Below are 12784 nucleotides of genomic sequence, written 5' to 3'. Positions count from 1 at the left end.
CTGGCCTGTTTTTGCATCTCAGGGAACCAGCTTTCAGGAAGAACTTCTCAGGGTGAGACCAAAAGACAGGGTAACAGTCACAGCTGAATAAGCCTGAGGGCTTGTGCCAGTCCTGCCACCCACTCAGTGGGTCAGGAAAGCTGCCTCCCACTGGGGACACCCCAAAATCACTCGAGGTCACCCAAGGCTGGCCTCTGCCTGAGGGTGGTACCCACTTTCAGTGGCATGTCCTTCCCTGTGGAGTTTTGGGGACATGTCACAAAAGATGCATTTTATTTCCCCAGAGAACATCAGGGGCGGCTCCTGGTCCTGAGGTCAGGGCACAGAGGCACAGGCAGAGAGGCCACTGGGCCTCTGACGCTTCTGCCCACACACAGGCCTAGAAGTCACTCGAAACCCAGCAGTGTGCCTGCTCCGGCCACCCCTGCTGGCTTCTTGTGTCACCCCGGCTCCCTCTGACGTGTGGGTGACCTCCTTCTTCCCCACACCTGGACGGCAGGGCTAGACTGCCTGGCACTGCCCGACACCCTCACTCCTGGCACGAGTTCACCCTTCTTGGAGAAAACGGGCAGTGCCGCGGCCTCCCTGAGGACCGTGGTGAGGGTTGGGCACGAAGCATGATGTGTTGGAAATTGGTGAGCGACCCTTCCAAGGAACTGTCACCCTTGGGGACATTTATGCAATGCGTAGTGAGCACCTACACATCGCGTGCCAGCACTGAGCTGGGCCCCAGCAACACGCGTAACACGGCCCCAGGCTGGAAAATCTCAGGCCCAGAAGTGAAGGCAGACAGGCAAACAGGTAATGATGCACACAGCACACCCCGAATTCCCTCCAGTCCTGTGTGCAGGGTGGGTTCCCGCCCTGGAACAGAGCCCTGCTCAGCAGCGGGAGGTGGCAGCAGGGGTGGCACCTCCACCCACTGAGCACCTGCCATGTGCTGGGTGCTTGACAGCATACTCCAGGATGTCCCCTGCCACCTCACATCACCCCCCCCAAAAAATGACAACAGCTGGGGACACGCTCAGGGGACAGCCGGGGACGCACTCAGGGACACGCTCAGGGAACAGCCGGGGCCACTCTGCCCGAGCTGCAAGGACCCCGTCTCAGCACCTCTAACCCTTTCTCAGGTGCTTTTCTGGCTGCAGAAGCGGGCAGGACGGCACCCGCACAGCACTGAAGACTCGCGCTTCCACCACCGGGGAGAAAAGCCTGCGTGAGTTTAAGCAACGGGCTCTTTTCCTTTCTTTTTCTTTTGTTTTAATGGCTGCGCCCATGGCAAATGGAAGTTCCCAAGCCAGGGATTGAATCCAACCTACACTGAAGCTGCAGCAACCCCGGATCCTTTAACCCACCGTGCCAAGCTGGGGATCTTAACCCACCACACCACAGCGGGAGCTCCTAAGCAACTGGTTGAGACATCACAGCCCAGAAGAGGCGAGATGAGAGTCAATCCCAGGCCTGTCTTATTCCAAATCTGTTGGGTTTCCCCTGGGTATTGCATTCTCTGGGCTCTGCCCTGGGAACCCCCCCACCCCCCGCCGAGGAATGAGCCCCAGGAAAGTTCTTCTCACAAATGAGGTTTCGTCTGGGAGAAAAGATCCTTGAGCCCAGAAAAGGGCAGGTCCAGACACCCAGGGACATGACGCAGGCGTCTCCGCATCCTGAAGAACCTCATCACAGCCTTCGTCCGTGTGTCTACCGCGGTTACAGTCCTTGGGATCCTCCCCCTGCCCATCTTTTGAGCAGAGGACCTGCCAGGCATGGACTGGGGGCTCCACGGGTTCCCAGGTCCCTAACTGAAGCAAGGGAAGGTGGAGCAGAAGCAGGCTTAGTGGGATGGTTTTGGTTTCCTGGTCCTATTACCCTCTTAACACGTGTTCAAATTTTTGTTTGTTTTATTTTATTTTTTAGGGCCGCACCCGAGGCACATGGAGGTTCCCAGGCTACAGGTCGAATAGGAGGTGCCGCTGCTGGCCTACACCACAGCCACAACAATGCCAGATCCAAGTCATGTCTGCAACCTACACCACAGCTCATGTCAACGCTGGATCCTTAACCCACTGAGCGAGGTCAGGAATTGAACCTACACCCTCATGGGTGCAAGTTGGATTCGTTTCCGCTGAGCCATGTTGGGAACTCCGCAAACTTATTTTTAATCTAAGTCAGAAGGACATTCCTGGAAATTGTGATCAGTCAGAACCAGTGCCATCAGTGCTGCTACAAAGGAACCGAAGGCGGAGAACTCCTCCTCTGAGCCCAGAGACCTATAACACACACACCTGAGATGGCGCAGGTGCAAAACGAGGGTGATTTTTACCGTGAATGTAGTTTGTGTGTACATGTGTAATTTCTCATGGAGAACAGAAATAAAATATTGCCTCATATTGAAACTAGTTAGAATTTATGCTTTTTTAGTTAATAGGTAAACTGCTCTTAGAGTTGCTAGGATAATTAAAGGGATGAAAAAGAATTGGCAAAATCAAGAATTCACGGAGTTCCCGTCGTGGCGCAGTGGTTAACGAATCCAACTAGGAACCATGAGGTTGCGGGTTCGGTCCCCGGCCTTACTCAGTGGGTTAAGGATCCGGCGTTGCCGTGAGCTGTGGTGTAGGTTGCAGACGCGGCTCGGATCCCGCGTTGCTGTGGCTCTGGCATAGGTCGGTGGCTGCAGCTCCGATTCGACCCCTAGCCTGGGAACCTCCATGTGCCGAGGGAGGGGCCCAAAGAAAATAGCAAAAAGACAAAAAAAAAAAAAAAATATATATATATATATATATAAAAGAATTCACTGAGAGGGCGAGCACTGATGCGTAGAGAGGCGGCAGGCAGTAAAAAGATGGTTCCTATGACTGCTAGAACAAATACCACAACCTGGGGGCATAAAATGATAGAAATGCACCCCCCCACAGTCCTGGAGGTCCAGGTTTCGACAGGACCACGGGCCCCGCCAGGGACTCGGGGAGAACCTGTCTGTCTCGGCTCCCGGTGCTCCGGGGCCATTGGCTGCCTCGCTGCAACCTCTGCTCTGTGGTCACGCATCTCTCCCCTGTGTGTCTCCTATGAGGACCCCTGTCACTGGACTCAGGGCCACCCAGGCGATCAGAATATCCCCGTCTCCAGATCCTCACCGATCACATCTGCAAAGACCCTTTTCCAAATGAGGTCACATTCCCAGGTTCTGGGAATTATCTTTGGAGGGGTCGCCAGCTCGGCCCCCACTCCAGACAGTTAATAGACAGGGCCTGCAGGTGTAGACTGCATTTTATTAAATTCCATCCGGGGTCCAGTCTTATTTATTCTCTTCTCCTGGTTGCATGACTACTGCAACTTAAGCAGCAAGGAATCCCCAGTGTTAGTTTTACCATATCGTTTTGGGCCGCAAGCTCACAAAAGACCACATTTTTAAGAAGATGATTGTCAAACCAGATGCCAGGAGCTCTCAGGAGACACTCTATAATTCAAACCACAGGCTCCTCAGGCTCTGTTTTAAGAAAGACAGTCCTATAATAAAAACGCTGTGTGTACTTCCCCTTGGCCTTCCACAGGCTTAGTCGCACAAAGCCCGTCACCTGTGAGCAGGCAAAGCTTCTGGAACCCGATGAGTGGCTGCAGCACAAGCACTTGCTTGAAATCTGTCTTCCAGCCATGAAAGCGTCACCATGCCCGCAGCCCCAAGCCCGAGGCTGCAGGTCACAGCTATCGGGTGAGGCGCGTCTGTGGGGAAAAGACTGTTGAAGAGTATCCCATTCCTTTAACCTTCTAGTCCTCACTGCTGGGGAGAGAGAGAGAGAGAGAGGGAGAGGGAGAGGGAGAGGGAGGGAGGGAGGGGATGGGAGGGAAGGAGGGAGAACTGGTTTCGGGTCAGTGGAAGAGGAAGACCGAGGTTTGCTTCTGCCCAATTTCCAAAATGCAAACAACCAAAAGAAAACTGGACTTTTCTCTGCACCCCGCGCTGGTCAGGGTGGAAGTCGGCGGCTGCGCGGCTGCCCGCGCCCACGGCCGGGGCAGTGATGCGATCAGCAAGAGGCCACGTGCCCAGAACAAAGGGGGGAGGGGGAAGGACTGGAAAGCGAAAGGAGAGAAAAAGACGTTCGTAATCCGAGAAAGAGTCAAACACACAGCAGTTGGGTAGAGTAAATACATGTGTTCATTGGAACTGATCAAACATCTCTAATTTGTAACTTGTTTTTCTGCATGTGCGAAAAGTCTGCAGCTCACATATGAAATAGCTCGCAGTGCTTTTATCGCCATAACCCAGCAGCCGTATTTCAATCGATGCACCAAAGTACAACAGAAAACTCGTGGTTATTGTCTTTAAAAGAATTCGCTCCAGCCGCTGTATCGCCTCTCTGGCAACATTCGAGTGACACGCAGCCCAGTTACGAATCCCACGCCCTGTGGCGGCAGCTCTGGCTCTGGCACCGGCTGACGTCTGGCTTCCTTCTGTTCCATTTCATCTTTCACTTTAGGCAAATACTCCTTGGTTTTCCAACATATTCTTGGAGAGAGCTACACACACCACCGTACATGAAGAGTTAAGGAAACGCTCCAAGTGAAAAGCACCTTCGCTTCTCTGTGGCTTCCTGCACATTTCAGGCAAAGAAAGTGCAGCCCACGCACGTCTTCACATCAGCGTCTCCGACAGTTCACACACATACGCATCTCAACACTTCCTCCCTTTAGTCTTTATGTCCGTCCAAAGCCTCGTCACTTAAAACAAGACGAAACTTGCAGTACAGCATTCCTTTGAGTAGGAATTCCATTAATAGGCCAGAATTATGTAGGAAATAAAGTGAGCTAGGACTAGTATTATTCACTTATACTTAGTTTAATACCATATTATTAAATTTTCAGTTCCTATTATTAAAATGACATTTATATCCTGTTCAACTGCCTGAACTAAAAAAAAAAAATCAGCTCTCGAGAAGTCTGGTGCCCAAATGCAGAATAAACTATAATGCTTAGAGTTAATTGCTTCTATTACTCAACAAAAATAAAAAGTATCATGTAAATGGGAAAGGTTGCGGGGAACAGCTGGAAAATATTGCCCTCCTGATAGAAGTTACCTTAATTGTGAAACAACTCCCAAGCCAGGATGTCATTATTTAAATTTGCTTTTCTGTCCCCTGGGCAATATTTTATTATTCTGTGTCTAACTAAGAAAGTTTACCTCAGTTGTTTATTTACAGTTATTGCTGTCAATCGCCAAGCCAATAAAATACAGAGTCTATTATGTATCACAAGAAATACATGTGTTTTATAGACACATATGGTACATTTTCTGCATTTTATAGGTTCTGTAACCAATACTGAGTCTCCAGACATCCACAGCCGCTTCTGCCCTGAGGGCAGGGTTTCCCAGCTGTTACGTGAAACATCAGTCACTACTGATTCTGCCAGGCTTTAAGTCAACACACCTTAGACTCCCCACTTAATCAGTGCACCACTCATCTCATCGCGCTCCTACTGGGTGCCGGTGCTGCGTCGGGTCTGGGGATGAACACGATCTTAGTGACGAGGGGTGGCTTCTGTGCTCACCTTCTGGACACTGGACCTTGAGGGAAAAGCAGTGAGGATACACCTGCCAGCTGCTACTTTAGCATAATTTTAAACAGAACTTCTCTGCTGTGGAATTCACAAGCCAGCTGCTGCTGCTAAAAGAAAATGACAAGGACGATGATTACGACAAGGATATTCGAAGAAAACCGCGGACGACAAATCAAGCTGAGAGTCAGATGACGTCCACAAGGGATTGGTCACTAGGAGGCGGGCCCTCGGACGCTGGAGGGGCGCACGGCCCACACCCCAGGCCAGCCCTCCAAGCGGCTCTCTGTGCTAAAGAACGTCATCAGCCCTTCCCTCGAACAGTTAGTTGCAGGCGAGATGTGTTTAGACCTAAAATGCGGTTGGTTCTCCTTGTTTGCAGTATCTGAACCAGCCACGCTGACCACGGCCCCCGGGAAACGCAGGGCAGGCCTCCTGCGAGCCTCGGGTCATTTCCACCAACTGATCACAGAGCCTTGCTCTGCGCTGCTTCCGTCTGGCGACGTCTTGTTTAGTGCCTGTTGCTAGTGCTCAGCAGTGAGCTCCCGGCCGAGCACCGTGATGCAGGCGTGGACGAGGTCCGTCCACAGCCCTGTTTTCTCCACGAGGCACTTCACGGCCTTCTTGCCCTTAGGAGGACCGGACGGACTTCATCTCCCTGCTCGGGGCCATCCATCCCCACGGAGAGGACAAAAGTGCAAAAACTGGGGCACTAAGTAGACCCAGGGAAAAGACAGCCGTCTGCCGTCTGAGAGTTGGACCAGGGAGCCGAGACGCCACCTCACCTGGACGGCCTGCGGCACCAGGGACCCCGTTCTCTGGGCACGTCCCTCAGGGACCACAAAACCCCGCAAGGGCCGATGAGCAGTTACAAATAAGCGTCAGCGAGTCAGAGGGTTCACCAACGCTGAGGGTCAGTTTTAGACTTTCAGACTTTTTACTGTGAAATTTTCAAACATACAGAAATGTGGCGAGAAGACCAGCAACTGGACTTACAACTCAAGTTGAGAAATTTGTCTCATTCGGGTAATTACTGAGGACGACGGCCTGGGAGACAGCCTCTCGGGGGCTCTGAGGACCTGTTCCAAAAAGGTAAAGAGACAGGACACAGAGGAGTTTCTGCTGGAAAAACCAAAACCAAAACATGCAGTTGACCATCGGAAGATGACTGCAAATCACAAAACCCTAACTACGCGGGAATGATTTCAGTGCCTTCCTATCAATGGGAAGAGCAGGAGTCTGGGCTCGCTGAAATCATCCCTCAGACGTGCACCTCTGCTGACCGGGGCCAGGGTCCCGCCTTCCCCGTCCCAAGTCCCCCCAGGGTGCACTGTCTGGGCACCTGCAGCTGCAATGCCCTTTGTTTACTGATACGGCAGGAGACAGTCTGTCCACTCATTAACATTTTTTTGTCTTTTTAGGGCCGCACCCACAGCACATGGAAGTTCCCAGGCTAGGGGTCGAACTGGAGCTACAGCTGCCGGCCTGCACCACAGCCACAGCAATGCCAGATCCAAGCCTACACCTCAGATCATGGCAACGCCGGATCCTTCACCCACTGAGTGAGGCCAGAGGTCAAATGCACATCCTCACGGATACTAGTCGGGTTCTTAACCCACTGAGCCACGATGGGAACCCCCTCGTTGATGCTTTTTCCATCTGAATGTCTTTTCTCAAAACTGCCTCTATGACCCACGTGCTTCATAAGGTGAAGTTCGCGCCTGTCCTTTTCCGATGACAGCCCAGGAGCACGCGGTCTCTCTGGCTGCTGCTCCTCGGCTGAGTTCTTTGAGAATCAGTAATGAACAGAAACCTGCTCAATTTGTCAGAACGAACAAATGGGAATGCCATAATACATGTCAAAAAGCCTTTTATTTGAAAAAAAGGGATTCATGGGTGAAAAGAGACTGTGTTGAAGGATGAGTAAATCCTGTTTCCCGACAGTCAGAGCCTGGAAGGAGCCTGGGGTGACGGGCCGAGCGACGAGGCGGCAGCGGCATCCTTGTCTGCAGGGGGCTTGGGTGGATTCTAAGGACCTGGTCCCAGAAAACCAACCCAAAAAGCTGGTCCAAGGAAGTGTCCCGCTTGGAAAAAGCAGATGGAAACCAAGTGTGGGCTACGTGGGTGTGAAATTACGACTCTGAGGAATCTTTTTAAATTTTAAACAGAAAACCCTTTACCCAGGAGTTTACAACGCCAACTGCCAATGCTAAAAGAAAATTATAACATGATGATAAAAATACCCAAACTGGTTAGAAAGAAAGCAAAAGAAATCCTTCTTTGGGGGCAAAGAAGTTACGGATTCTTTTTCTCAACGTTTCACGTTCATCTTTAAAAAAAAAATGCTTCCCATAAAATGTCACAGCACTCGTACCATAAAATTTCAAGGATAATTTCTAAGCAGTTTTGTTTTCACTCAATTCCTGAGGCGAATACAGACACTGAACCGTCTGCCTCACGCCTGCGGGTGGCGGGCCCCAAACAAACGCTCGCGGACTTTCCCGACTGGCACGTGCTCACCCAGAGATCACTGGGAGTACGTTCCCTCCTCTGCTCATGCCTTTCTCCGGAGCAGGAAAACGGATCGCATATCGTATCGTTTGCCCCAACCAATTTTTCTGAGTTTCATGGTCATCATTTCCGTCCTCCTGGAATAGAAAGGCTCGCAAACATTGCCGACACCAATTCAGACTTCTGCCAGTCACTTCCTAGACAAGGCTGTCTTGACAACCGACGCCGGGGCGCTCGCTCCACCTCCCGGTCTGGGTAGTGAGATGCTGCTGGCCTGGCCTGCAGGCAGATGTTGGGTAGGACGCGAGCAAGAAAGGTTTACGTGCAGCCTCAACTACCTACTCCTGACCAGTCAGGGAAGAGAAGCAACTGGGATAAGGTCTTTGTGGAGGAAAAAACCAAAACTCAGGAAGCCAGGAGCTAAACAGGGCCCTGCGTGCGCACTGCAACACGCCTCTCTGAGGCACGGGGCTGGGGGAGGGCGGCGAGGGAGGAGAGGGGCCCGGATCAGGTTAGGGCGGCTGGCTTTGTCCTTCATCAGCCCAGGGCTGGCCCACCGCCTGGACCATTCAATCCACCTTCATTTTTCTGGCAGGTGACATTTCCCTGCAACAAGACATTCCTAAAACAATGTGATCCAAGAATGTCTTGTATTTACATTGTGATACTCAACACAGGCCTTGTTTCTTAATTCGCACAAGTAGAGACCTCTTACACTTCTCATTTTTGCATAAAGCAATATTCTGTGCTCGGATCAAAGATAGTAACTGTTGGGTTCCTTTCGCCCGGTTAATTTCAATACGATGTAGTCCTTCATATAATCAGCAGTTTTATTTCTAAAAGGAAGAATAATTGGGAAGAGCAGGCAATGAGACTACGACTTCAGCAATGACTCAGATGTCAAATTTAGAATAATCACCTGCAAATTAAATGTCCCTTTGGAAAGGCTCGGCAATAATTAGACGGTGACCACCTACCCATCCATCCAATTGGGTTACTTCCCTTAGGGACTTTTTTTTTTTAATGGCCATATCCGCAGCATATGCAAGTTCCCTAGCCAGGGACTAAATCCAAGCTCCAGCTGTGACCTATCCTGCAGCGGCATCAATGCCAGATCCTTTCACCTCCTGTACCAGGCTGGAGATGGAACCCATACCTCTGCAGCAACCTGAATCACTGCAGTCAGGTTCTTAACCCATTGTGCCACAGCAGGAACTCCCCTTGTGACATTTTTATCTTGGTTTTGGAAACTGCAGAAGGTCCAAAGAATGAATTCCTTATTCAAAAAATGTTAATATCAACATCTACTTCAATTTGGGGAACTATTTTTTCTACTAAAATTAGGTAAAAAATATCTATTTGTATAATTACTTGATATTGCTGTGAAAATTTCAGTGAAATTAGGACTTTTTTTAATCAAAGAGAAATATCATCATGATATTCTTCCCCCAACTCATCTCTTCCTCATGCCACACTCATTATTTCCGGCATCAAAGGCAATGTCTACGTAACGTATTAACTGTACGCCTGGCAGATCCGGCCACCATGGTTTGACTCTGTGTATATGTTAGAACTTCATTTACTTCCTCAGCCACGTCCTTACTGATTCCTTAACACAATTCAAGCATTCACATCTGTAGACATACATGTGTATTCCTGCCATGTAGACAAAATCTGGGCTTTATCTACTTGATTTTCCTGGGCTGAAGGTTCACTGGCCACAAGCTGTGTTCTGTTGCTCAATCTTTCCACTGACTAAAGCTATTGGGAAAGCCATTCATACTGGCTCTGTGTTTGCAGAGGGAACAAGATACTATAATTTGAGTTTAACAGAGCATGGCCAGAACATATGTACCTTACCCAGAGTGCAGGAAGGGCACGTGGCCAGGAGAAGCAGATGCACAGAGACAGGGAGCTCTTTCTACTGCCTGGGCAGTCTTCTGGGCCTCCTCTCTCCCTTGGACCACAGCTAGCTATCCCCCGGTGGAGCCCGCCTGCCTTGCTACAGCACAGCTAATGAAGAAGCGTGAGCGACAGCTTCAGGATGGCCAGGTAGGAAGAGCCTGAACTCACCTCCTCCCCAGACTACGTGCAAAGTAATTCCTTTGGCAAGACTCTGAAAACCAAATGAACAGTCTCCACAGCAAAAGGCAAAGGGCAGCATGGACGTGGGTGGGAGAGGCAGAGAAAGGGTCTCAGCAAGGAAAACCCACAACCGGGAAGAATCACAAAGGTGCAAATACTCTCCCGGAGGAGCAAGAGATCCACATCGGTCACCCTGGTTCTTGCATCCCGTGTGAGAGACAGTCCCCCACACCCCTGGCTTTGAAAACCAATAGGAAATATATCCAGGAAAACGAAAAGACTTGAAGGAACGGGAAACTCACTCTCAAAGGGCCCACATGCAGACTTGCTCAACCTAAAAGCCATCACAAAAACACCGGGTTGAAAAGCACGTGGACCTACTTACTAACCTTGAAGCACCTGCCAGAGGCAGCAACCAGCTGCTGGAGCCATTTCTGCAATCTCAGACTTACACTGTGCTACAGGTACCATTCTGAAGTTCTCCCTCTAACCTGTCTGCTCTAGGGGGTGCACCCTGCTGAAAAAGAAATCTAAACATAACACTAAAGAAAACCACAAGACACAAGGGAAGAGAAAACAAAAAGAGGAATGGAAGAGAAAGGAACTACGAAAACAGCCAGAAATCAATGAACAAAATGGCGATAAGTATGTACCTATCAGTAATTCCTTTGAATGTAATAGACTGAATGCTCAATCAAAAGACACTGAGTGGCTGAATGGATTAAAAAAGCAAGGCCCAGGAGTTCCCGTAGCCATGGCGTCATGGCACAGCGGAAATAAATCCGACTAGGAACCATGAGGTTGCGGGTTCAATCCCTGGCCTCACTCAGTGTTAAGGATCCGGCATTGCTGTGAGCTGTGGTATTGGTCGCAGACATGACTCGGATCCTGCATTGCTGTGGCTGTGGCACAGGCTGGTGGCTACAGCTCCAATTAGACCCCTAGCCTGGGAAACTCCATATGCCGTGGGTGTAGCCCTAAAAAAGACAAAAAAAAAAAAAAAAAAAAAGCAAGGCCCGTCTATATGCTGCCTACAAGAGACACTGTTTAGAAGAAAGAATACACATAGACTGAAAGTGAAGAGATGGAAAAAGATATTCCATGAAAAGGGAAATGAAAAGAAAGTCAGAGTAGTTCTACGCACATCAGACAAAACAGACCATAAAGCAATAAAAGCAAAAGAACGAGTTCCTGTTGTGGCTCAGCAGGTTAAGAACCCAACTAGTATTCATGAGGATAAGGGTTAGACCCCTGGCCGCACTTAGTGGGTTGAGGATCCAGCATTCCAGCACTATGTGAGCTGTGGTGTAGGTCTCAGACATAATTTGGATCCTGCATTGCTGTGGCTGTGGTGTAGGCCAGTAGCTGTAGCTCCAATCCGACCCCTAGCCTGAGAACTTCCACATGCCCTGGGTATGCCCCTAAAAAAAAAGACAAAGAAGTGCATTACATAATGAAAATGGAATCAACACAGCAAGAAGGTATAACATTTATAAATGTATATGCACCCAACAGAGGAGAACCAAGACATATAAAGCAAATATTAATGGATTTAAAGACAGAAATTGAAAGCAATAATAATAGGAGAGATTTTAATACCCCAGTTATACCAACGGATAGATCATCCAGACAAAAAAGCAATAAGTAAATACTGGCTTTCAATGATACATTAGAATACATGGAGGTAATGGATATATGCAAAAACAGACGAATGCACACTCTTCTCAAGTGCACGCGTATCATTCTCCAGGATAGATCACACGTCTGGTTACAATACAAATCTCAATAAATTCTAGAAGATTTAAATTGCAGCAAACACCTTCTTCAGCCACCTTGGTATGAGATTAGAATTTAATCACGAGAAAAGATTAATGAGAAAACCCACAAAAATGTGGACATTAAACAAGATGCTCTTTAACAACCAATGGGTCATCACAAGAGAAATAAAGGAAAAAATAAAAAATACCTAGAGAAAAATAAAAACAGATATACAACATACCAAAATCTGTTGGATGCAGCAAAACTGGTTCTAAGAGGTAATTTCATAGCTTTATAGGCCTGCCTACCTGAAGAAACAAGAAAAACCCCAAATAAACAATCTAACTCTATACCTAAAGGAATTAGAAAAAGAAGAATGAACACGGACCAAAATGAGTAGAAGGAAGGAAATAATAAAGATCAGGGCAGAAATAAATGAAATAGAGATTTTAAAATAATAAAAATTAAAAACCTAAGAGTTGGTTCTTCGAAAGTGTGAAAATAGACAAACCTTTAGCTAGACTAACCAAGAAAAAAATGACTCAAATAAATAATTTCAGAAATGAATGAAAAGTTTCAATTGATACTCCAGAAAGATAAAAGATTCTAAGAGACAACTCTAAACAATTACACACTAACATATAGGACAGCCCAGAAAAAATGGATAATTTCTAGAAATATACAATCTTCCAAGACTGAATCGTGAAGAAACAGAAAATCGAAATAACTAGCCAAGAGGTTGAATCAGTAATCAAGCATCTCCCAACAAATAAAAGCCCGGGACCAGATGGCTTCACAGGTGAATTCTACCTAACATTTAAAGAAAGGTTAACACTCATGCTTCTCAAACGCTTCAAAAACTGGCTACCCGGCTACAAATCTC

At 48.4% G+C, this 12784-nt stretch overlaps 1 long non-coding RNA gene across 1 annotated transcript in view; it reads right to left on the bottom strand.

Moving 5' to 3' along the window:
* Positions 1–7400: 7400 nt before the first annotated feature.
* Positions 7401–12784, bottom strand: part of LOC110261650 (uncharacterized) — a 55511-nt gene continuing 50127 nt past the window's right edge. The window contains exon 5 of the long non-coding RNA XR_014809431.1: positions 7401–8894. This is a non-coding gene — a long non-coding RNA (uncharacterized LOC110261650). The remainder of the gene's footprint in view (positions 8895–12784) is intronic.

This window comes from Sus scrofa, chromosome 7 (genome assembly GCF_054392235.1).
Source record: "Sus scrofa isolate SSC_HxYL_T2T_F1_AM1 chromosome 7, Sscrofa_HxYL_maternal_Yorkshire_Landrace_v2.0, whole genome shotgun sequence".
Taxonomy (NCBI): domain Eukaryota; kingdom Metazoa; phylum Chordata; class Mammalia; order Artiodactyla; family Suidae; genus Sus; species Sus scrofa.
Note: the sequence above shows the minus strand (reverse complement) of the source record. Positions and strands in the feature narration are given on the sequence as shown.